At 38.5% G+C, this 26,107-nt stretch overlaps 1 protein-coding gene across 2 annotated transcripts in view; it reads left to right on the top strand.

Annotated features, from left to right (window-relative positions):
* Positions 1-26,107, top strand: part of Glut1 (Glucose transporter 1) — a 428,124-nt gene that overhangs the window by 253,359 nt on the left and 148,658 nt on the right. The window contains exon 1 of one of the 2 annotated variants that reach the window (XR_014441681.1): positions 2,928-3,136. The exons of the other annotated variant lie outside the window; for it this stretch is intronic. The gene's annotated coding sequence lies outside the window, so the exon portion shown is untranslated. Of the gene's footprint in view, positions 1-2,927; positions 3,137-26,107 lie in introns of those variants that run through there. 2 annotated transcript variants of the gene reach the window in all.

Raw genomic sequence — 26,107 nt, 5'->3', positions numbered from 1 at the left:
GCAGTGAGACAGAACTACTCATAACTTAAAATGTAAATATCAAATACACTTCCTCCATGCTACTAATAATTATAATATATCAAAACATACGTGTAGAGTTAAAATTATTTTAACAAGAATAAAATATTGGTACTGTACCTGATGATATCGGGGCAGATACAGAAGCTAGAAGATCAATACGAAATCGCAAAAAGTCACGGAAATTGCCTTAATTGCAAAGTAACCTTTAGTTTAATATTCGGGGAGTTTTCCGTCATCCCTGTGAACCTCTGAAGCAGTGGCGTGCCCAAGGGGGGGGGTTATAACCTCCCCTTTAGCCCAGTATTCCTAAAAAAAAGAGAACGTCAAATGTGAAAAGATGGTAAAATGAGAACTGACTACCAGAAAAAGTGTACGTAACCCCTCCCTTTTGAAAATCCTGGGCACGCCACTGCTCTGAAGGGCACGTTTTGACGTCAAAGCAGTAGCCTATGGCAGTTTTCACAATAGGTAGTAAGTAACGTTTCCCTGTTTTCAGCTATTTGTTCTAGGCGTTTGTTTTTGCTGAATATTTATTACGTCAAGACTAGGATCACTTCGCATCTTCAAAACCCGTTTGCCACATTCCACTGTCTTCTTGTAAAAATCTTTAGATTCGTGAACGACCAAATCACCATTTTTCCCTGTAAAATTTGAAAAATCATTGAAAGGTTTCATAACTAATTTCCCGAATGTCGCCCCCCCCCCTTCCCCCCGACTTGACCAGGTACGAAAATGGGACAAAATTTACGCAGGTAGCCCTGAAGGTGATCTGAAATGACAAGCCACTCGAACGATTCCAGGTGCTTTTTGGAAGCGTGTCGATGGCCATCTTTGGCGCCTTTCCTTTGCTAGGAGAACGGATATTTATATCCAACCGGTGGAACCCAATGGCGCCTTAAAATACCCTCTGTTGAAAAATTATGTATCTGTCCCCCCCAGGAATTTTCCAATATCAAAAACATCAATATTTGAACTCGCTCAGCTGTTTCAATTTCCGCGCAAATTGCATTGTCTTCACTCAATCTGGTCGAATCTGTAGATTCTGCACTGTCACATAAAATATCCTCGTCCAGACTACTAACTGAATTTACTCCCTCCCCATTTTCATTGCTCCCTTCCGTAGCCTGTTTTTTGTGAAAAACTCTCTATTGTCCTCGACTGGGGTTTTCTTTTAGCCGTTGCTAATTTTTTCATATTCTTACAATTACAACTCATATCTTCAATGTAAAACACAAATCACAAAGAAAGTAAGAAACACAAACACCTCTGTCACAGCACCAACGCCACTCATGCAAGCTACATCTCGCGCAATAATAACAATCGCGTTTTTTTACACTACGCCACACTATCACGATGTAAACGTATCGCACCAAACTACACTACCAATTCACTCGACCGGAAAAGAACGCGAGAACTGACAAACCCAAAGTTACGTTGACTGGACCCACCCTCAAGTCCGGCGTGGGTATTATATTACCGTGCATGTCCAGCTAAGACTGCGACTTTTCGGTGTTGACTGAAATGTTTTTTTTTCCTCTTTCTGGTCAGTAGCAGAGGGAAGGAAACCAAAATTTCACTTCAACAGGGAGTAACGAAGCTCCTGTTCTAGAAAATCACGTTTACCTTGTTAATGAGGGAAGTGTAACTTAAAAAACATACATGCAGCACTTAAATTATTAGTAATATCAATCATTATTATATCTCCCAAAAATCCATCATCAGGGCAGTTGGGGGGGAGTGGGCGATGGCCCCTATCGCCCCTCTCCCCACCCGTGGATTCGCGCCTGGTTCCATCTGTCCGCTAGAGGCGCTCGTGTCAGCCGTGGTACGAATAATTCGTCTGCTTATAATGGAATTAATCAAAGTTCCTGTTGCAACGTCGAATTCCTTTGCTTCAGACATTTCTATGAATGCAAAAATTGATATATTTGGTGCAGTGGTCGCTAAGATAGTAAAGATCATTTTGAACTACTGAAACTTTCCTGACATGACTTCGATAAATAATAAACTCTGATTAGTATTGCGTATTTCTTTAAAATTCATGACAAGATCAATGTACCCACCCATAAAAGGATTATGCGATCATAAAAGGAATAATCCACATTCAATTTCGAGTTATTATCAACACAGGCGTACGCAGTTGAGGAGCTGCTGTAGCCCCTTTAGAAATTTTGGGAAAATCAAATATTTTAAATAAAAATCGTATAAAGAGCTTGGGAAAAACAAAGTGGTAACAGAAAATCTTCCTTAAAATTGACCCCGATTATCATTTATGTCTTTAAACAACTTTTAAAACGAGGTTAAATATGGCAATTATGAAATATTTTATCCCCCGCCCTCTGCGCAGTGGCGGCGATTGAGGGCAGTTACCCCACCCCCACCCCACTTTGCCTACGCACTATGTATACTATCCTTGCCCCCCCCCAGTTTTAGCACCCAATCGCCGCTACTGTCCACCTTTACAATTCCAGTTCCTCAGAAATAAAATCCTGCCTACGTCAGTGATTATTAATACCATTGTAACGAGAGCCACGAAAAACAAGACAAAATAAATAAATAAATTCGAAGGCCCCCAAAAATTTATTTTGAGCTGGGACCAAGAGGTAATTACACTCTGGCCCTTGGGGTCAATAGCCCCTGGCTGTGCAGCGAAAAGAGCTCTTCAAAATTATTTCAGGTGAATTTATTATTTATATTTGAAACCTGTCGATTGGATGGAAGACATTGGTTCATTTGTCCGAATACGTAGCCCAAGGACATGCACTCGTAGCGCCATCTTCGCACCGGTCTTAATTTCACGGTACGTCACTTTTTACGCTGCAATAACATATAGATGGCAACACTGGGTGACGTGCTATCGCTCGGTCGAACGTGGCAAGTAAACGATCGTTCCACTGACTCGAGTGGTATACACACGTCTGTCAGCTGTTAAATGCTGAACGGGAATGCACGTGCATGTCGTGGAGTGTTTTCGGTTGCTATAGTGACACAATTGTGCTCTCTTTTTCGTGTGTTTGTGCAGTTGAAGTTTGTGTTTGTGTGAATGTGGACGCCGTTGTGAATCTTACTTTCATGGACAAGTAATACTTTTCCCTCGGGACATCGGAATAGTCAGGTGAGTTCCGCTCTGCCCAACTTCCACAATGCTTGAATCTAGAGTAGAAGGCCAAGGTCATGTTTACGTCGATGTGACGTCACGGTTGGCTTCCAGGGATTCAGTTCATTAATAATGTTCTACTTTGTTCAGATATTATACAAAAATAGATGGCATCCGTAGGGGAAAGGGGGCATCCCAGACCCGTAGCTAGAATTGATCTCCGGGGGGGGGGGGGGGGGGCTTTGTAAACAAAGTCCATTTTTTAAAAAAATATTAAATGAAGGTAAATTATGTGTGTGTGGGGGGGTGGGGGGGCGCTCATTCATTTATAAATATATACTACACAAATACTACATTTTTCTACATCTTTGAAACATCTCTTGACTGATACTGAAATTATACAGATATGTATAACTCTCTCTAGCCTTCTTAAACCCGAAGGTTCATGGCTGCAGCAACACAGGCCTTCCATCTTTCCCTATCTTGAGCAAGATCTATATACTCTTTTCCATCCCTACCGATTACTCTTAGGTCCATCTCAACGTTGTCCCTCCATCTTCGTCTTGGCCTTCCTACAGGTCTCTTACCATCAGGTTTCCCAACAAGAATCCTGTAAACTCCTCTTTCCTCTCCCATTCGTGCCACATGGCCTGCCCACCTAAGTCTTCTTGATTTAATTATTCTAATAATATCTGGACAACACACAAAAAACGCGCAATATTTAATCACAGTGCCTACAGTATGTTCCACCCCCGGCCGAAGCAATTAAACTCCCCTTCCTTCCCAAAACTTGGGAGCTGTTGTTGACCTTTGACGCAGATGCGGAGGGAACTTGCATGATGACATCAAAGTCACAGATTTCTGTCTAAACGGGAGGTTGCAAGAGGGACAGTGAAGGTACAGATATAGAAGCTCCCCTATGAATGAACTTTCTGAAGTCTAGAGAATATTCTAAATACTTGCAGCTACTTCTGCTCATAAACAAAATGAGCGAATGTAATAGATACTGTTCATATTCTGTGGAGTTATCCTTAAAGTTGTGAGTTGTCTACATTTTCACTCTTCTCTGCAAACAAACTATGCAAAATAGTTTACCTAATGTAAAGGGGGGGCTGATGGTAGTGCCAGGGGGGCTCAACCCCCCTGGCCCCTGCCTGGCTACGGGCCTGGGACAACCTCCGGAATCATCCGTAGGGGGAAGGGGGCATTGTTCATTCAAGGTAGAAAGTAGGAAGAAGCTTCAGCTTGTTATTTTTAATCAACAACATAATAAAGTTCAGTTAAATTGTATTCTAACCGAAAAACCAAAGCAAAATAATTAGTTAAATCGAAGGATTGAGCATAAAATCTCGGAACCAGGCTGTTTTCATATACTTTCACTTAATTTGAAGACTACAAAAAAGACATTGTTATACCCCATGCCTAAGAAGTAACATAACGTACAGTGAGATGCAGAAGTATTGCTCGGCAAATTGTCCATGATTATTTTCATTGATTTTTCTCTTGTATCCTACATCAGCTGTTTCCGAACTGTGCGCCGCGAAATGTTGAATGATATGATTGTTCCAAATATGAGCTTATCTAGTACATTTTACACATAATAAGTTTCTGAATTTAAAAAACATGTTTGGGTTGCTTGCCTTAAGTTAAAAAACAATTACACTAACTGAGCGTTGAAACTATTACAAAGGCCTACATTCTGACTAGGGCGCCGCGGAAAAATCTTGAAACACTAAAAGCACCGTGAAACGAAAAAGCCCCTGCCCTACATGTTTGCAAGGAATAGATTTTTACGCATGCTGGTGCAGAGGCTCTCAGTAGCTTCTTTGGCGTTTTGTTTCAATTCTTGAAGATCTCATTGTGTAAGACAAAGTGCATGAAATTAATGATGGGCAGTTTGCTTGGTAATACGTATGCATCCCATTGTACCCCAGCGAGAAAGTGGAATTTGTGCATGGTTTTTGAAGGTCGTGTTTCATGTGAGGATTTTCTGTAGGTTTTAACAGGTATTATTTCTCACCCTCTCGTACTAGTTGACTCCGAAATATTTTCATAATGAGGGGACAGAAAAGTGCGGATTCATGAGAACGACGATCACCTCTTGAATTATCAGGATTTTGTTTTTTTCTTTTATTTAGCTTCTTTTTTTTGTGCCCTATTTTGACTGAAATTCATGAACAGACTCAAAGAAATGCCCACACCGGAGCTCCTACCCGGAATCTTTGGCAGATCGGGAGTAGTCCTCTCGATACCCGTGGTCACCCATACTTTTTTTTTCTTTTTTCATATAATTGTGCCTAGTATTATGATGGGAACTCAATTGTCGCCATCCCATTTAAGTTTAATAGGAACAATGCCTAAGTTTGTTTTACACCCACGTGGTGCACAGGTTACCTAATCGAGACGACCTAGAGTTTAAAGTGGGATCGGAACCACTATGTGTGTCCACCGACAGTGGCGTGCCCAGGATATTCTAAAGGGAGAGGTCACGTTTTTTTTGGTCCTCGTTTTTTCATCTTTTACAGCCTTTGACGTTCCTTATTTTTAGGAATACTGGGCCGAACGGGGGTGAGGGTATGACCTCCACCAACTCCCTCCCCCGCTTTGATTACGACGTCACCACTTCGGCATCGCGGAGACCCAGCAGAGACGATGTGACTTACTTTGTCATACTCCGCAGATTGTATTCCATAAACTGACGGGTACAATATGCGGTGATAAAACACCTGTGAATCACCTGTGTTCGGTATAACCTAAGATGACCAGATTATTAAAACAACAAAAACAATTTTAATATTTTTCTGAAGAAAAGAGGAATGAAACTATACGTCAAAATGTACCCATTGTAATATAAAAAATGTTTCATCCTAAGTATTTATATTTGAAAATTAATCAAATAAATATTGTGTAAAGAACTTACATAATATGGCGATATGCACTGCACTCCAACCAACCAGGGGCGCCGACTTGTCAAAATTATTGGGGGGGGGGGGCCTCTGATCACTGAAATAAATTAATGAATGACTCATTCTCTCCCTTTTTTAAGTTTTGGCCTCGGAGTTCGGAATCTCATAAAAGCTCACGAATTCCTCAAAAATATCAAAATTTTTATTCACAGTTCTAATGCAGAATATTAATTGTCCACGGATGGATATGTCACAAGTTTCGTCAACCATAATAGCAAAATATTCCCGACTTTTAATATCTGCTACCACGGAGCGTAAAACAGATATCCCTAATATATCAATGGTCTCCTTCTGAATGTCATGTTAGAGCCATTTGTAGCCCAAACGTCCCATCCACTACCCTAATTCATGCACGTCGTCTCTTGAATAATTTTAACAATACTAATAATTACATACTTAGTATATAGTAATAAGTCATGTGTTTTGCTGTCTGAGGTCATAGCCCCCCCCCCCAAAGTTGATGGTTTAGCGGTCTCAGACCCCCAAATTGATGGTCTAGAACATTTCAAATGTGTATTTCAAGTTAAGTACATGTGGCGCAATTCAGAGTAAACTTTACAAGAGAAGCAAAATAATACATTAGATCCTCTAAAGCAAAATTATTTGAGGGCTCTGCCCCCACATCACCCCCCCCCCAAGCCCCATGGAGTCGGCGCCTATGACTCCAACCAAGCAGTCCTTTGGAATTAAAATCGTTCATTCATATTTTGCCGATCTTCTTCACTGCAACCTTCTTTAAAAATAACATTGTTTTTGTTTGTACTGAAAGAGTTCTTGTCCACAAATCATTCATGTACGAAATCACTCGTTCACTGTGGGTATTAGTTCCGGGTAAAAAGAGAAGAAACTCGTATTTTAATAAAAAGTGGAATATGGCACATTGTTGACATTGAATTGTGAAATATTTTCTACCCAACAATGCCATCATAGTAATAGTAGGGAAAGTGTATTGTTGTAGTAATTCTATGCCGATAAGTTAGTGTCACAAAGGGACATTTTTAGGTTCAAATACATCTGGAGAGTAAAAAACAGGGACTGTGGTGGCTATACGGGACGTCTGGTTACCTGTGTATAGCCTCTAGATTACGGAGATCCCACGAACCATCAGGAACGTGCCTTTGGCTCATAGAAATTATATAACATCCGCACGTTCTTGGCTTTTCCTTGTCGCAAACGCTAGTCATGTCGCAATCACTAGCCATTTCTCTGTATACGGTCAGGTTTTATCATTACGATGTTTCTGTTGCAACGTTGGTCATGTCACACGTTTCACAACTATTTTTCAATGTTAGTTGCTCATTAGAAAGACATTGCCCTTTGTTTTTCGTAGTTGTACGTTCTATTTTGTAAGAGGCTGTACATAAAATTCCGCGAATTTTTGCAAGTGATAAGGACCTCATTTCGTGCCACAGTCGTTAAGAAACCTTGTTTCTAACGATTGGTAACTTGGTATACTTGAAAAACAAAATTATTCCATTCCCGTACCCCTGCTGGAAACATATTTTATGTAATATTACTTTCCATGTGAAGGATTTCTGTTTTTAACCCGTAATGAGAGTTTTTGAGTTACTATTTATTACGTCATTTTCATCGTCGCCAACTCCCTGTGATATGAAACAAATGCGTGGAATTATGTATTGTGCATTATTTTTGTAGTGTTTTTATAAAGTGTCGTTGGTTTAGAAAGCCATCACTTACGGAAGAATGAGAAATGTATATGAAAGGAAGTTGAAATGTAGTTACGTTAAGTTTGCAGTTTAGAGTTCATATTCCTGAGCGGTATAGGATATTGAAAGTTGGAAACCCTGGTGTGACGTCAGTGCGCGCGAGATTTACTGCATATAGTTGTTTTGGTGCATGTCGCATGGTACTTGAGGCGGAGAGTTCGAAGCTTGTGGAGTAATATGGAGACTAGTTTCTGTGGGGACAATTGCATGGAGTTACGAATATTGACGCGTTCGGAAATATCCTTCAGCATGTTTCTAAAGGGACCTGTGCCGCTTGCTACTTGGTTACCGGGGCGAAATGTGGCCGTTACCCGAATGCCATTTGCATTTTATCGTGTTCTTTCGCTTCATGGGTGCCTAACGAACGGAATGTTGACGGAAGAAATGAGTGAAAGTAGATTTTTCACTTAAGCGGGCGACAGTTTCAGATCGAACATCTCGGTTATTTGTGGTTTACCCGCGCTAAAACCAATCTTATGTTATCTGTCGCTTTCGACGCAATACGGAGGGGTAAAGACTGTCAAGGGCCCCTATTTTTTCTATCATCTTCATCAACTATTGTTGAATTGGATTGATATGGCTGAAACTGGAAAGATATATTTTTTGTTGAGGCAAATTGAATGTGACGTCGTGCCAAGCAATTTCTGCAGAAGCGCATGCGCAGTTTTCTAAGGCTGTTTATTGATTTGACTTCGCTTTTCTGCCACTTTTGGCTAATTGCGAAGATCGAGATGAGCGATGAAATTGATGAATGGACGTTCATAAAATGTCGAGGCCGGGATTCGAACCCGAGACACCCCTGGCGTCGTAGCACGATGAGCTAACCACTCCGCTACAGAGGGCAGCCTAAGGCTGTTGAAACGAGCTGCCAGTTGTCCGCATCGCTCGAATATTTCCTACTCTGTGACCGTCGCAATGTTACAAACAATGTAGGAAAGCAACGTATTTGTTGTAATTAACATCACCGGCAGATTTTTTTGAGAGAGAGATGGGGGGGGGGGGGGCAGTGCTCAAGAATGCTATTCGCAATTAAAATTAACCGATATGCCATCTAGTGGGATTTTCAGGAACTACTCTATGTAGGATACGTTGTGTTGAAGTCGTTTAAAGCCATGGGAAAATATGCGAAAGAGTAAGGTCTACTGTTCAGATTTTTTCCCCTCTAAATCGTTTTATGGGTCGGGACAAATGAAAAGTTTTCATGTGTTTCCACCCCGTAGAATCAACAAAATGGAAATTTGTAAATAAATCAGGGAAAACGTAATTGATTGACAAAAGATTGACATGGGGGATAACACTGTAATTCGGAAAGGAAATTACGAAGAATGCATGAGTCTGCTCCCTTTATTTTTCGAGAGATAAATATATATTACCATGAAAGTAAAGTTTTAAATTGTGCTTTATAAATTAAACTTTTGGAACAGGTGCAAGTCGATTAAGTGAGAAGATGAAAATAGTTTGAGAATGAATTAATGCCTTAAACGTAACCAGAGAAAGAAAACGAACATGCTATGTTGCTGTTTTCATTCAGTACGATTCCTTTTTCAGTGAGGATAGCCTGGTCTTGAAATCGTGAATATCATTATTAAACCAGCCTTCCTCTTTCGAGAAAGAACTGCAACGATATGTTCGCAATTTTCTCCTGCCCAGCTTTTCAAGTACAGGTCAATTTCAATTGCTTTATTTTTAAATAATTTCCGAGAACCCCAGATACAACATGAGGTGCAGATGATACAGCAATGCTTTGAAGAACCAGTGCTCATACATTAGTACTCAAGTGCTCTGTAACATTAGTTTCGTCTGCGTTTTCCGTGTTATTTTTGCCTATCATAATTAAATCCTTCGTTCTCAGCACAGCTTCGCCTTCGTTATAGTTCATGGTATTCGCATTGCATTTGCAATATTGTAAAATATCGCGTAATTAAAACGTTTCTACCATACCAGCCTTGACAACACGCTTCTATTTCGTACTACTGCTGAATGTAAAGAAAGATTTATCCTACATAGAGCGACAATATTGGAAGCGACACTAGCGCTCAGGTGGTAATTTTAATCGCGAATATCCAAGTTAAGAAGATTCTCATAGAGCATCCCACACTAACAAGGGAGGTTATATAAGTGTCCCCCCGATTTCCTTGAAACGTGGCAGGTGTATAGAGGGGCCCAAAGGAAGAAATACGTGTTTTTTTGGTTTTGGCTAAAAAAACTGTTTTAGGGGGCAAAACCCCCCTCAAATGTCAAGATGAGGAGAAATTGAAGTTGGGATCTGACCCCGAAACCACGTAAATATGCCATAGGAAGAACACGGACATATAATTGGAACATACACAGCACAGAACTGTAGTATTGTCGGTACCAAACGCAAGTGCTATCGTGAAGGACGATGTCGGTTGAAGTTCTGTGCTAATAGTACTGGCAGATACACAAGCGGGACACTTGAGATATGAAGTGCATATCACTGGCAAACACAGCTCTGTGCTGCGTGTGTTCCAATTATATATGCGTGTTCTTCCTGTGCCATATTTACGTGGATTCGGGGTCAGATCCCCACTTCAATTTCTCATCTTGACATTTGAGGGGGGTTTTGCCCCCTAAAACAGTTTTTTTTTAGCAGAAACCAAAAAACACGTATTTCTTCCTTTGGGCCCCTCTATACACCTGCCAAGTTTCATGGAAATCGGAAGGGGACACTTAGATAACCTCCCTTGTAAGATAATTTTGCGTAGGCATCTCCCGTCCACTGCCATTTTCTTACATCCTTTCCCAAAATTGAGGGAATGAACATTTTCAAATTTAGAGCAGTAAATAACTCTGGGAGAAACCAGTATGGTAAATGCAAACCGGCCTTAAAACGTTCCCCCGATTACAATTTTTGTCTTTGAACTTTTTCAGTCCTTTCCGAAACCATGGGTACGCTAGGAATTTCCACTTCGAGCACTGCAGAGCGTCAAAAACCCAGGATAAACTTGATGTGATGCACAAACTAGTCTTCGCCGGTTGTCCTTTCTTCCTACTCACGCACGAACACGTACAGAAGCTGCCATTGCGACAGCGAAGGGCTCTGCTGTGCAAGCAGCTCGTGCAGTGGCGGCGCAAGAGTCTCTCGTTGGGGGTGGTTTGATACTGAAAGGCTGTCAAAGATATGGGTGGGCCACTTGTTCAAAGGTGTATATGTGACCGAAAGAGCAAAATACACTGGAACTCTGGAACCCTATTAGTAAACGTATTTCCGTCATTTGTCTACGGCAGTGGGCCCTCAAATATGAATTCGTGAAGTAAAAGATGAAGTGAAATTGAAAAATAAGTGAACATAGTAATAATCTCAATGTTAAAATGCAGTTTTGTGTATCTTACCGAGATACGTGAAAATGAAATAGATGATTATGGCCTGAAACTACATAGACTGGCATTTTATGTTTCTACGATTATTTTCACGTTGAAATGATGTTCGATTGAATGTTATAACCAAGGTTATTAGAATTATTATAACTGCATGTTATTATTTCGCAGAATATGATGATCCTTTTCGGTAGGTGAACAATGATGTACACGTATTTGTTGCACTGTGATACGATATTTGTAATTGCTTAGGCAGCTCTCTCAGCATGTGTATCCATTTTACGTTTCGGTCTGTAGAGATTGCATACTTTCATATGTGCTGTATTTGAGTCTTACATAATATACGAAATTATTATTTAGAATTGTAATTGCATCGAGTGGTTTCCTTCCATGAATGGGTTTAAGATTGGCAGTTCTGCTTATTAGGCTCTGAAATACTGGACACTGCCAATCATTCCACTACGAGTGCGGTACGTTCGAGCGTGGGATACTTGAACGAGTTTGAGCGAGCGAAAGCGGTCGATGCAGTACTCTAAGTGTATATATTTTGATATTCACGTTCTTATTGCGTGATCCAAAAAAATATATATTAAATATGGATGACGGAATAAACATAAGTGGCTCCAACTTACATGGGCCCGAGTTCACCCAATAATTTGTCGTCGCTATTATCATCATCATCATTATTATTGCATGTTATCGCGATTCGTGGATTGCTTATTGAAACCAGTAAATAACAGATTCTTTAAAAATAATAATAAGTAAGCATGCATTGTTTGCGTGCACTTTATTGTTTCCGAATAGCCAGACTGTCGGCCCAGTTGATGTGGTGCATCGCAATAATGAACAATTGCCGCTTTTCTTGCGTGAGGGGGTGGGCCGAAGTTTACGATAGACAACTCGCAAGGAACGAATCGGTTGAAGGAAGTTTGGTTTTGCGTGAACTTTGGTGTAACGTGCTTATGGTTTTATTGCTGTTATTTATCATGGATACATTTGTAATGAAGCACTCCTGGCTTCATGTGTTCCGATACTGGAGACAAAATTCGGTTCGGAAATAGGCTGTTAATAATTTACCAAATAATTCCAAAAATCGTGCTTTATAATATCAAGTGAACGGAAACAAAGAATGTTACTGGTAGAACTTTTCAAAATTAATGGCAGGGCAAACATCTGTGGTTTTTTTTACGATAAAAATAAATAACTTATGTAAAGTATTCAAGGAAGCCCTTGTCTAATTTCTACTGGCGTTTTCCTACACGGGTCCCGGGTTCATATCCCGGCCTGGACATGGGTATTCTTTGTCAGTTTCATCATATCATGATCTCATCTTCGCAATTAGCCAATAACGGCAGAGAAGCGAAGTAAAACAAGTCATATCAACTCTTGCGTTTCCAAAATTCAGTTTACATGGAACCTCCCGGAGTTTCTCAAAGAATACTCTCGCCTACTCTTAGAAAGCGAGAGTTTATGAGATTTTCTTCTGAACTTACAACTTGACCAGACGTCCTGATTTTCGCAGGACAGTCCTTCTTTTTGAGGGCCATGTCCTGCGGTCTGCGTTGATACTCCAATAAACCAAATATGTCCTATTTTTCAACAGCGTCCTGCAAAATGTCCTGCCAAACATCCAGACAAATTATTTACCTCTATAAAACTGTTGGTGCCTTTTATATTAGTATTATTGTTAGTTTGCAAAGAAATACTTGTAGATTCAAAAATTTTCGCGGTCGCTTCGCTCGCGATCTTCGTCTTGCTGTAAAGCTTATATTTATTGCTTAGAACCAGATATGGAATGCTGTCTGTTCTTGATACAAGATACCGAGTGATGACTAAAAGTATATGCAGAAGCACTTTGAAAATTGAAAATAACCCAATTCTGGGGATTTGCATGTTTGATGCATTGATGAGATTATTACTACAGCTGCGGCAATTAATATTTTAATATTATTTCACAATATATGAATGTTTTATGGTAAGAAAGTAAGGAAACAACAAGAAAAACAGTAAGAACGAGAGATATAGGAAGGTTAATCTGTAAAATTAAGATATAAGCAAAGGAGGAACGTAAATGAGAGAAAAGAAAGGGGAAATGTGTAAGAAGATCCGAATCCAAGAACCTTTTTATTAACTCTCTTAAGGAATGATATAATTATGACAAGTGGAGTGAACGAATCACGGCTTGGGCATGGATGTTCTTTGCGAGTGTCCCTTTTTCAATTTCATCATATCATCACTCATATTCATTGTTGCAATTAACCAAATGTGACAGAAAGGCGACGTTAAAAAACAAAAATCAAACCAAGAAGGAAACAGATTAAAGAGAATTGTAATATTTCAGGAGACATGTAAGCAGTATGACTTTTTCTTTACCAAAGAACTTGACCCTTTGCTCTCTTAGTTGTAGCTGCAATCCCCGTACGCATCCATGGATGTCCTGCTTTTCGTTTCAGAAAATCTGGTCACCCTTCTTACAACTCTAGTGTTTGAGCCCACGCAGTGTTTTTCAAATGTTGGTGCTCCTGTCCATAATTATTATAGCATTCCAGTGTGAACACAGACTTCGTAGCGCGATAAGCTACTTCGCCACGAAGAGAGGCTAACGAAAGGAATTCTGTTATCAGTAGACCTCGGATTTTTACGTTCTAAAAAGTGTGCTTTTAGATTCCTAAAATAGGCTCTAAAAATCCTAAAATAGGTTCGAAAAACCTTGTTAGGCTCGAGAAATACTGAAGTAGATTAAAAAAATTAAAATTGTTCAAAATTCCCGAAAAATGCTGATTAGGTATATCCTGAAATACACACTATCTTGCATAACATTGTGTGTTGCCTAACCCTACTGCGATGGCAGAACTTACCATTGAAAATTTGCTATTAAAATCCACTCTTCGCCGTATAGTTAGGCACCAATCTTTTTTCAAGTTATCCACAGTCCAACTCCGCAATTTTGTCTGTGAGGATCATCTTATATGCTGAAAATAATCTTTCAATAAAAAACATAGTCAGTGGTGCAAACTTCAATGCTGAAATGTTAATTTGGAAGGCGTGAATGCCACAAAGCACCGAAGTGACGCGAAAGTGAGGAAAACCTCACAGATCAGACTCCTATGGATTGCACAGCTAACAGTGGCACCATACATACATTTTGCTTTGTTTAGAGCTTTGAAAAATCGCCATGGACTTCGAGGAAGGGAAATCGACAGAGAGTACGTCGTCACTGATTTTTTTCGTAACCAAACAAAGCAAATGCCTCTGTGTGACATAAAAATCCTGTAAAACCTTTAAAAAATATAGAAAAAACCTAAAAAAGTCTTGATTTAGGCGCACAAACCTAAAATAGGTTATAACAAGCAAAATAGTTTTTTTAGGCACTATAAAACTTCATCAATTATGTCAGTGTCTCATTAAAAATGCATCAGTTGTTGCATTTTTTAATGAGACACTGACATAATTTATTATTTATTACATACCTGTAAAGGAAAAAATAGGTTAAAAAACTAAAAATCCGAGATGTAGTTATCAGTAAGCTATGAAACTATAAAGAGAGACTGAAATACTTAACGAATGTATGGTTTTGGTTCTCTGTAATAGGACGAATTAAATTTATATTCTGTCTTTTTTGTTATCATGCCCCGCCCCCTTTCAGGTGTAACGAAATACATGGGTTCAATAGCTCCTTTGTTTGTCTCCCATTTTATACACTTTGGCATTCCTAGCTTTCCTACGGAAGGTTGGTTGCCTCATCAACGTTCCTGTCCTTTTCCTACCCTGGGCAAGTTCATTCCACTCCCGACAATCTTTACGGTATCGATTTGCTTCAGGTTCTTAATATTATTTATTATTTACCGTCTTCAATTTTCCTTTTCCACTTGTCATAATTCTATCATTCCTTAAGAGAGTTACTAAAGAAGTTCTTGGATTCGAATCTTCAACAGGTAATTTATATTCAACATTCACCTGGAATGTGTTCTTCAATTTAGTATTGTAACTTCATAATATTTAATGTAGACAGTTAAAAAATAGTTAAATTGTAACCTCCAATAGGGTCTTCAAATAAAAGTGAATTCACCACGTTGATAATTAGCTGAAACTTCACTAAATGATGCATTTAATCATACTTTATTTCTGCAGGTCGAAACTTTGAAATGTAAATTAGAGATAGCTGAAAGCGAGGCTTCGTCAAGTGACTGAATAACGTTCACAAGTTACGTAACTTTTCCAAGAAAATATCAACTAGGATTGCGTGGTCACGTTCGTCACGACCTACTCGTAAGAATGTGCAGCTGTTGCAGCAAAGATTACAATATGCACTTGATCGCTAGGTGGCACTGATGGTTTCGCTTGCAAAGTCAAAGTAGTCTTGTGATCATTTTCCGTTACAACCAAAATAATTTACCAAAAATGTTCTTTCCATTGTCACAATATTATAAAGTTTGCAAAATTTGTTGATTAGTGGCCTGCGAGGAAAATCTGAAATTTGTCGTTCTGGCTATGTACACTCCTTTTCAGATAAAGTGGCACATACTTCAACTGTCCAACCTTGTAATCTGTGCCACTTTGTGAACAGGAGAGTACGAGAGGCACAAATAAAAGTTTCATGTTTTTTCCGATTCCCTTGCCTGAACCTCGTCTTTGACTCAAATCAAACAATATTATGATATTTATCGTCAAAATATCGTGACGATATATCGACTAGTTGATATCGCTTGGACGATATTTGCCAACACTTGTTTTAAAGGAAGAAAGACATTAAGGATTTTTTATTTTCTTAATTTTTGTGGGCTGTTTCCCAAAGGATAAGAGTTACTGATCATCCACTGAGTTAAACCAATAAGTAAATAAAATATATGCAGTAGGTAGACTTTATTAACATTGAAAATTTGTGTGGGGATTTTAAACTTAGCAAACAATGTAAGTACGTAATATCCTTCACTTCAGATGCACTGCAAGGGCTCAAGGTCGGGACCGGTTCCGTGAAAGAAAAAAACTGCTTTCATGCTTGTTCCTAGCACATTAATTTCTGTTGCACTAATCGCGATAAAGACAACGTAAAGTTGAAATCCTTATTCGAACGCCACTTTACTTCAAAGAAAGTTCCGAAAGATCCGTTTCCCTCTGAACAACCATATGTCAAGTCAACGTGGAGCCCAGTATATCCTCCCTCAAACCTTTCCCACCAATATCGTCCTTTTTATGAACTGACAGTAGCCTGCTTGTCATATCCAGTGGAGTAAATGCGATGTTGCCAAGTCAGTTTCTTTAGAGATTTCTGAACGTGAGGTTGCGGTTATCTTTGGTAGGTTGTGTTATTGTGTTGAGCTATTTTTTTTAAGCAAATGGAGACCAACGTCATCGCAGTTCGTGTTGGATGTCTAAATACCGCAGGTAAAAGTGGCAACAGCGCTTCTCAGAAATACAGGTGATGGCTCGAAACCAGATACGCGTTCGGTTAGCTTCCTCTCGAGCACCTTTCTTGGGCCATCCTCAAACGTCTGGCCCAGGGTGCGAAATCATTGAAAACTGGTGGGGGGAGAGAAAGTTCTTAATCTTCAAACCCCCCTCCCCCCACAAACATATGTGTAAATTATACCATATACCAAAGGCGCCGACTTGTCAAAATTATTGGTGGGGGGGCCTCTGATCACTGAAAAAATTAATGAATGACTCACTCCTCCCTTTTTAAAGTTTTGGCCTCAGTGTTCGGAATCTCATAAAAGCTCATGAATTCCTCAAAAATATTAAAATTTTCATTCACAGTTCGATTGCAGAATGTCAATTATTCACGGATGGATATGTCACAAGTTTCGTCAACCATAACAGCAAAATATTCCCGACTTTTAATATCTGCTACCACGGAGCGCAAAACAGGTCTCTCTAATATATCAATGATCTCGTTCTGAATGTCATATGAGAGCCATTTGCAGCCCGAACGTCCCATCCACTATCATAGTTCCTGCACATCTTCTTATGAAACTCTATTTAGTAAAAATGTTTTATTTATTTTATTTATAGAACTTCACACTACAGGCAAATGCCCATTTATAGTGTTTTACATACCATAATATGAGTAATTGACATAGACATATAATTCATACATTACTCTCATGACATGAATATATATAAAATTGTATATAAAATGGATACATGCGGTGGCTCAGTCGGTAACGCGTCTGACTACCATGCTCAAGGTCCCGGGTTCGATCCCCGGCCGGTTCAAATCCGGGAACTTTTCTAACGGTGGAAGCGGCCCCGGCGCCCACCCAGCGTCGAATAACATGGGTACCTGGGGGAAACCCTGGGGGGTAAAGGCGGTCAGGGGCGTGATGCTGATCACATCACCCCCACTCACGACCGGATCAAGAAAGTGTGGGGCGTTACCCCCACACCCCCTATACGCCTTCATGGCGTAGTGCTATGCACAGGGGAACACTTTACCTTTACCTTTTTAACTCTGTGATTACATAATTATAAGTTATATAGACACACACACACACACATACGTATATACATGTACCATTGTTATTAAGGTATGCAAGTATATTATGTTGCCTAAACAACAAGATGATTACACAGGTTTACATTGTACGAGATTTAAAATATTTAGGAGAAGATACAGACTTTGAACGAAGTTGAGGCATGGTGATAAAAATGAGAGTAAACAATTCAGTGATTAGCGTATTTGCTCGCCACCTTTCATATTACATTAAGAGAAGATGAATATAGTGGTAAATACATTGAAAAAGATAAAGAACACAAAAGGTTGACTTAAAAATATATAACGTTATTTAGTTAATAATGTTTGTGGTATTATGCATATTGTATGGGTATCCTGTTTGTTCTACTCGTGATTACGGAACTTACGTGGACTGTTACATCATAGTTTTTGCGCTTTTCTGAAGTAGGTCTGGAGTTAGGATTTAAATTTTAGGGTGCTTAGAAAGATGTCCACTGGGTACCTTGATTTTGTAACTTCATTAAATGATTGACACATTCTTCGAATTGGAGCTGCATCTTTGTTTGCGCTCTGGAAATTTGGAATGGGTCTTTGCGCGGCCTTACTTTGCTGTGCGGTACGTAAAATTATTTTTTGAAATAAGACGTTCGGCGTCTATTTTATTTGTGAGTAATTTGTGCAGAAAAAGTAATTCATGGATCTGTCTTCGACTGTGAAGGGAATCTATATTGAGAAAACTTCTTAATGCTTCGCTTGGAACATATTTGGGATAGATGCCGGATATATTTTTAGTGTAATGAACTAAGAAACTTGTTTTGCACTCTTTCGATTTTGTCTATATGGGTTCGGATTTATGGAGACAGACAACAGATGCGTATTCTAGTTTTGACCTTACATAATAGTTATATAACATTTCGAACGTTTCTTTCTTTTTAAATTCGCTTCCCATTCTCATTATAAATCCAAGGTTTCGATGAGCTTCGGTTATTATTCGGTCCGTGTGTTTTTGGAAACTTACGTAGATCATATTCGAACTGGACGCCCAAGTCTTTACAGTTAGTTACTTTCTCCAAAATGTGGTCATTGATTGTGTAACGATATGAATAAGGACATTTTTTGCGACTAAAAGTCATTATTTTGCATTTGTTAAGATTAAGCACTAATTTGGTCTCTTCGCACCATTTCGCGAGGTAATTGATATCATTTTGTAGTTCGGTTGCGTCCTTATAGTTTTTGTAAATTTTTAAGTCGTCTGCGTACAAAATTGTTTCAGTGTTGAAGTTTTTCTGGCAGATCATTTATCATCACCAAAAACAGTAGGGATCCTAGATTCGAGCCTTGCGGGACACCTGAGCAGGCTTGGAATTCCAAGGATGCGCTGTTACAGTACTTAACGTATTGTTTTCGGCCTTTGAGATAAGAAGACATGAGTTTTAGGAGAGGCAATGAGAGGTTATAGTGGTGGAGCTTTTTTAGAAGAATGTCGTAATCGACAAGGTCGAATGCTTTGGAAAAATCTGTATCAATTACGTCTACCTGTCCTTGCTTGTCTAATATGGTGGAGACAAAGTCGGAAATTTCTACCAAATTCGTTACCACTGATCTTTTCGAAACAAAGTCGTGCTGATGAGGAGAAGGAACTGAGTGAAGATGGCTAGATATATAAGTATTTGTACAAGATTTTTTCGAATATTTTGGCAGCAGCGGAAATGAGAGATATCGGCCTGTAATTGTTGTTAACAATACTCATAATTATGTACTTAGTATATAGTAATAAGTCATGTGTCTTGCTGTCTCTGGTCATATTCCCCCAAAGTTGATGGTTTAGCTGTCTCAGCCTCTCCAAAGTTGATGGTTTATAACATTTCATATGTGTATTTAAAGTTAAGTTCATGTGGCACAATTCAGAGTAAACTTTACAAGAGAAGCAAAACAATACATTAGATCCTCTTAAGCAAAATTATTTGGGTGGCTCTGCCTCCACATCGTTAACATTGGGGGGGGGGCTCGAGCCCCCCCAAGCCCCATGGAGTCGGCGCCTATGCCATATACGTATGTCTAATGTTATTAAACATAAAAATAAATTACTCATTTAAGAATATATTATTAATTTCATAAATGAAATTAATTTGTTACTTTTATACATATCAGATATTTCAAAGCAGCTAACTAATTCCCTTACTAATCGGTTAAAGATGTTAATAAATTATGAAATAGTTGAAGTGATTTTATTATGTGTAAGTTTTTGTTTAGTTTGTGCTTTATGTTCATATAAATCAATTAGATTTCAAAGTTGTTATTGTTTTGCATTCTTTTTTTACTTTTATTGTGCGTATTGATGCAGATTTGTTAATGATCTCTTGAGAGAGAGAGAAAGCATTCAATACTCACAACTACACTACTTTGTGTATGTTGTCCATATTAATCTTAGTAAAGTATATTTCAAACTAAAATGGTTATCTTTTGTTTGTTATAGCAAAAACTCTCCCGCCCGGAAATGTTTGGTGGGGCATTTTTGATGCCATGATTGTTGGTGAGTTGTATATCCCCCCGTGCCCCCCAGGATTTCGCACCCTGGTCTGGTCAGAGCTTAAGATCTTTTTAATCCTCCACGTATGAGCGCTAGAATTGCACCGTGTGCAATTAAGCTATATACGAAAACGAACTGCCTCGTTTCTAACTTGTCTGACTGCTAATCCAGATGGATCAATAACATTTTCTTCCTTGCTTCAGCGCTGTACAAAAGGGAACCGTGGACTGCAGCGTTTCTTCGACTCGCTACGATCTCCCGTGAATTCAATCAACTTGTGTCATCGATTACGCCATTCTTCCCCGTCTCGATCCTTGAATTAATGAAAACTAACCCGATTGGCGGGAAAATCAATCCATTCTAGCTAATTCGATCACGGAGTGGAGTTTATTTACTTGGTAAAATATGCCATTGTTAGTCAATATTTGAGCTGAGCTGGTGAGCTAGCAAGAAACAATTCTGACGTTTCGTGACTTGCCACGAAGCTAATCTCTCCTGCACAATTTAATATTACTGTAAGTAAAATTTTGTCGATCTTGGTTTACTAATCCTGAAGCAGACCTAGCATTCTGCCTCGTTGGCACTGTTTTAAGTTTTACAATACTTCACATTGCATAAATCAACGCGAATGAACCTAATGAACAATTTTCCAATTGCGTATATCATTTCTCTTAGGACTACATAAAGGTACGCATTAGACGCAAAGAATTGAAGGGGAAGGAATAATTCAACTGCATCACGTGAGGTATGAGTGATTCTTTAGAAATACATTCACTGTTATAAACGTTAGAGGTTCATTCTAGAACCCATAATAGGGCTATTCCAGCGTTACGTGTGAGACATTTGACACGTCCTTTCCCATTGCACAAACATTTATTGTTATTAATTATCTTTTTTCTTGTGCAAATGTTTTTTTTTTTATATATATTAATTTCTGTAATTTACCTATCACTGATAATGTCAGGATAGTGACTAACCTGTATATAATTATCTTGTTAAGAGCTGTTGCCATGGCAATTACGAGTGTCTTTTGTCTTGACTTAAGAGTTCGGACTGGGTTTTTGAAATAGAGTGATCAAGTTGAATTGTAAGAAGATTAATTTGTTTCAGCGACATGGATTATATGTTAGAAATATAAGTATTTAGTTTGCAAAGAAGTAAAATAGACTTCCTTTTTCTTAGTGCAAACTTAACTTTGATTTTTATTTGGTTTGCACAACGAAGAGAGATATTACCCCATACCCTGAGAGGCATCACGTGTATGCTTTCGAGTCTTTCATGTGAACTTATTATTTGATCTTTTAGTTAAATCATGTTCTTTTGACTAAAGAACGTTTCACATTTCACACATAAAATGTAAGGTTCTGGTCATGAGATTGGATTAAAATATTCACAATGAACTGATTTCATAGAATTATGAAGCACGTTCTGCTGTCTGCTAACAAATGAAAAAACAAACACTTGAGTATGACGACATCACAGATTAATAAGATCGCTTACTTCCTATCTCTCCTTTGTAATCTGTGCGTATACCAAACCGGACATGTGGAGCCACCCTACGGCTGTTTCGAAACGTAAAGCGTTGTCATAGCAACCTCTCCGCCAATCATATCTTACTCTTGGCAGTGACAGTTGAATGCGTCTCAGCGCAATGATCCGCTCATTCCTGCTTTTATTTCCTGCTAATAATTCGGGACATATCTCGTAAGGTCGAATTAATTATTTTATTTAAGTGCATAAAAATGTTCTACAAGGATAAATACCATTGTTCAGTAATGTATATTATGTATGAATGATTTCTACATCTAAGTTACGAGATATACAGAATTAGTAGCCCAGAAGCACAACATAGGAAAATAATTTCAAGTTCCTGAAATTCCAACACGTAAATCATTCCGTTGTGCATGAAAAATGGTCCGTGTATTATCTATGGTAATAAGTATTCTCCCTATTACGCGATTTTATCTACGGCATTACTTTATTCGTAGATCAATGCGTTTTACCCCTCCCTCGTCGTTGTTTATTTAGCGTCGCATTTTTTTCAATTTTAGGCTAATCGCGACGATGCTATGAAAAATTGATGACACAAAGAAAGCTCTAACAGGGATTCGAACCCAGGACCCCTGCATTAACTGAACAATGGTATTTATCCTCATGGACGTCCGCAAGATTTTTTCCAAGGAGGGGCAAGGAAGGTATTTTTTTCCAGGGGGGGCAACATGGCATATTTTCTCCAATAATAGTGTTCATACCTCAAAAAAACATTGCTTAAATGTGAATTTATCATGTTCATGCAATAATTAACACACACTATTGTGGCTGAAATTAAAATATATGTGTGAAATATGTAATTTTTGGTTGACTTTCATTTTCCAGGGGGGGGGCCACGGCCCCCCCTTGCCCCTCCCCTGGATGTTTATCCTTGTAGAACATTTATATGCACTTAAATAAAATAAATGCTACGACCTTACGAGATATGTCCGAATTATTAGCAGAAAATAAAAGCAGGAATGGAAGGGTGGGGTGAGTGGATCATTGCGCTACCCAAAGTGTTCTAAAGGGCGCTCGAGCCATGTTGCAACATTTACCAAATTGTCTCTTTCTCTTCATAACAATTGCTGCACAGTTTAACGTGGGTGACAATCTGCAGGATACAGCACACTTAATATCAGCAACTGTTTCTGGTGCCGTCACTGTAATTTTCTCTCTTGTGTAGGCCTACCATATTCAATCGCAAGATGTAGACACTTCTGATTTACCAACGTAGAAAATTCCATTCATCTGTCTATGGCCTCATAAAACGAAAGACGAATGCATCCACTTTCTTTGCAATTGATATCAGTGGAGTACCCTGAGAGGGGGGAGATTTGATACTGAAAATGCCAGGGATACAAAAGACAGGATTCGAAGGTTTTGTCTCAGGAAATAAGAAAAAAAATCATAAAACGTATATTAAAACTACTGATGGAACATTAGCGCTATTCATCTAACGAAACCATTACAAATCGGCTGGCGGCTTGTAGGTATGAAATACTGGAATAAAATATATATACATATAGTCAGTACTTGTTTTCCAAACTTAACCACCATCCTAAGAAAATTGGGGACCTACAAGTGAGTAGCGTAACCCAGTCTGGGAAATCTCCTATAACAGCTGAGGGTTCGCTGTGCTGACCCCACGTCACCCCATTACTGGTTGAAGATCTCCACACCTCTAGGTAGGGTTGTGGGAGGCAGACTGGCAGTCAGTTGATAGGCCAAGGACCTTCCAGGGCTGTAGAGCAGTGGATCTCAACCTTTTTCAGTCGGGGACCCACCTTCAAGGATATTACACTTCATGGGACCATAAGATGGGAACCAGCGGAATTACTTTGTAGGGGTGTGCACCTAGTCTATAATCATATATTTGCTCTTTTACAACAACAGGGGCTGAATTTAAATTGTTAAAACAATATATCTAAGTAATTTAAGGTAATAGGTTTTTAAGACCCAGTTAACAAAGTTTCGAGCCCAACTTCCCGACCCACCAAATGTCCCCTCAGGACCCAGGAGTGGGTCGCACCCTATATGTTGAGAAACTATTCCGTAGAACCATGGGTTATGTTATGCTGTAGATGAAAGTAAATATTTTTACACTACAGTTAATTTCTATCACAACTTACATTCAGTGTTCTGTAGATGAAATAATATTTTGGAAAATACAACATAGAAACTAGTTCAGTGCCATGAGAGAATAGAATAAAATAATAGCTATGAGTGACACAGCTCATTGGGGAAGTTACCAAACAGAATAATTTCTGGAATAAAATTGTAATTGTTTTAATTCTATCAGTCTATTTCTCTGTAAAAACTACTATGATGATGATAATGAATAGTTATGGGAATATAGAGTAAGAACAGGTCACACCTTACACAAGTTAACCTAGAATGCCTATATAGCAACCACCTCATCTCGAAGTTGTACCTATATCGAGACGCATAGTGGTTCGGATCCCACTTTAAACTGTAGGTCCAGTCCCAATTGGCCTTACTGTGAATAAAGTTGACATAAGAAACCAAATCAATCAATCAATCGAAATTGTATGAAATTTCACTTTTCTGGTTTGCATGAGAGTAATATCAACCCATTTCTAAAAACCTGTGGCTGTTTGTAAGATATATTATTAACTAATCACTGCATGCTTATTCATTTTAGTATTTGTCAAACATCCCTAATTTTTAATCTAGAATGGGAGTAGGAATATGTCATACAAGCGAGTTTTGTTCGAAGTTACTTACAGGAACCACTCTACATATTGACTACAATTTCATCATAAGGCATTACATATTTCATAGTTACACAAAAAACTGGACTCGAAATATGAATGTCTTAGAATACAAAAGAAAGCAGTCATGGAGTATGTACGATCAAGCTAGATAAGCACACTCCCAGCCCCCCACTCCTAAACACACACACAATGGAATTATAAATACACCACTGAAAGATCTTATCCTGCACAGATATGTATTTTATATATTCATATACTTAATACAGTACTGAAGATAATACAATCCATGCATTCAGAATAAATATTCCACATGAATTTTAAAGTTAATTAAAAAACAAAGAAATGTGCAAATTTCCAGCTGATGACAAAGAAACCAACAGTATTTTTTGCAATTTAGAGAGATTTCACACCAAAGTCACATGTGACATATGTCACTTGGAAATGAACCAATGAACAGCAACGTTTCACCCATAGTGGATGCCATATTGACAAAATCCCTGCTATTCATTATCAGCTTCTAAATAATGTCACACATGTTTCTAGTCAGTCTAAATGAAAGTGAACTTAAAGAATTAATAAATAATCATTCTTTCAAGCTTCACACTATCAGGTCGATCATTGGTGCATTTCTCATACCATCCCTTCCATCAAGATGTAAATTTAACTTGACTTCGTATCGAACATAGGTGTCTCACTCATGATGATTTGCTGCAAGGGCTAGACCATCCAATGCGTCATGTCTAAATGTTAAGTGATTGGCTTATTCCTACCTAATGTGTAGATTATTCTTTCCTCAAACTTTTGATCTTACCAATTATTGACCAGTTTGGGAGATAATGAAAGCAGTTTAAGAAATGTCATTACCTTTTAGAGAAGAGCTGGGCTCTTATACTGTCTCTGAGGAAGTTCGTAGTTTTGTGTATATCCTTTGCAAGTCTTTATAACATTTCACTTTCAACATTTCTCAAGGGGCTCTTCACACCCATTTTTTAACTCAGGTATGGGTTCGATACCTAGTGGAGACCCATAGTGTTTCGGATCCCCCTTTAAACTGTAAGCTCAACCCAATTAGCCTTTCTGGGCATAAAGTAGGCCTAAAAGAACAGTTCCAACTCAAGTAAGGATATTAGATAAGAGGATTCTTCCTCACATACATTGAATGGCCCAGTATGGTCATTATGCCTACAAGTCCCAAAATCTATTTCAAGCATCTTACTTCCAAGTACATATATAAATTATATTGTTAGCATTAAACATATGGAATATAGAGTAAAAGACTATAAGAAATCCTTAAAACCCTACATCAATTAATTTCCACTGTATTGAATATTATCATAATATTGTTAATGAAATTCCATTAGACAAACCATTGATAGTCATACTGATAGGTTTCTTGGTCGGACAATCACTATGGTGACATGTTATACTTCACCAAGAATGAATTTACATGTTGAAATACTCCAGAAGAAGAGAACAGTTTCAGAGTAAGTACATTACTCTTAATGATTTACTACTCATATTGTGGAAATGTAAAACATTATATTCTATTGCTAATAACAAATGTAAGGGAAAATAAACACATTTTTATTCAGGTATATATATTTATTGAATCACTAGTAATTAATATATTTTGCATAAGGTATGATAATCTCTTTGAGGTCCTACAGACTTTCACTGGAATAAAAGTTACTGAAATTATTAAAGC

Source organism: Lepisma saccharinum, chromosome 5 (genome assembly GCF_977018435.1).
Source record: "Lepisma saccharinum chromosome 5, izLepSacc3.1, whole genome shotgun sequence".
Taxonomy (NCBI): Eukaryota; Metazoa; Arthropoda; class Insecta; order Zygentoma; family Lepismatidae; genus Lepisma; species Lepisma saccharinum.
Note: the sequence above shows the minus strand (reverse complement) of the source record. Positions and strands in the feature narration are given on the sequence as shown.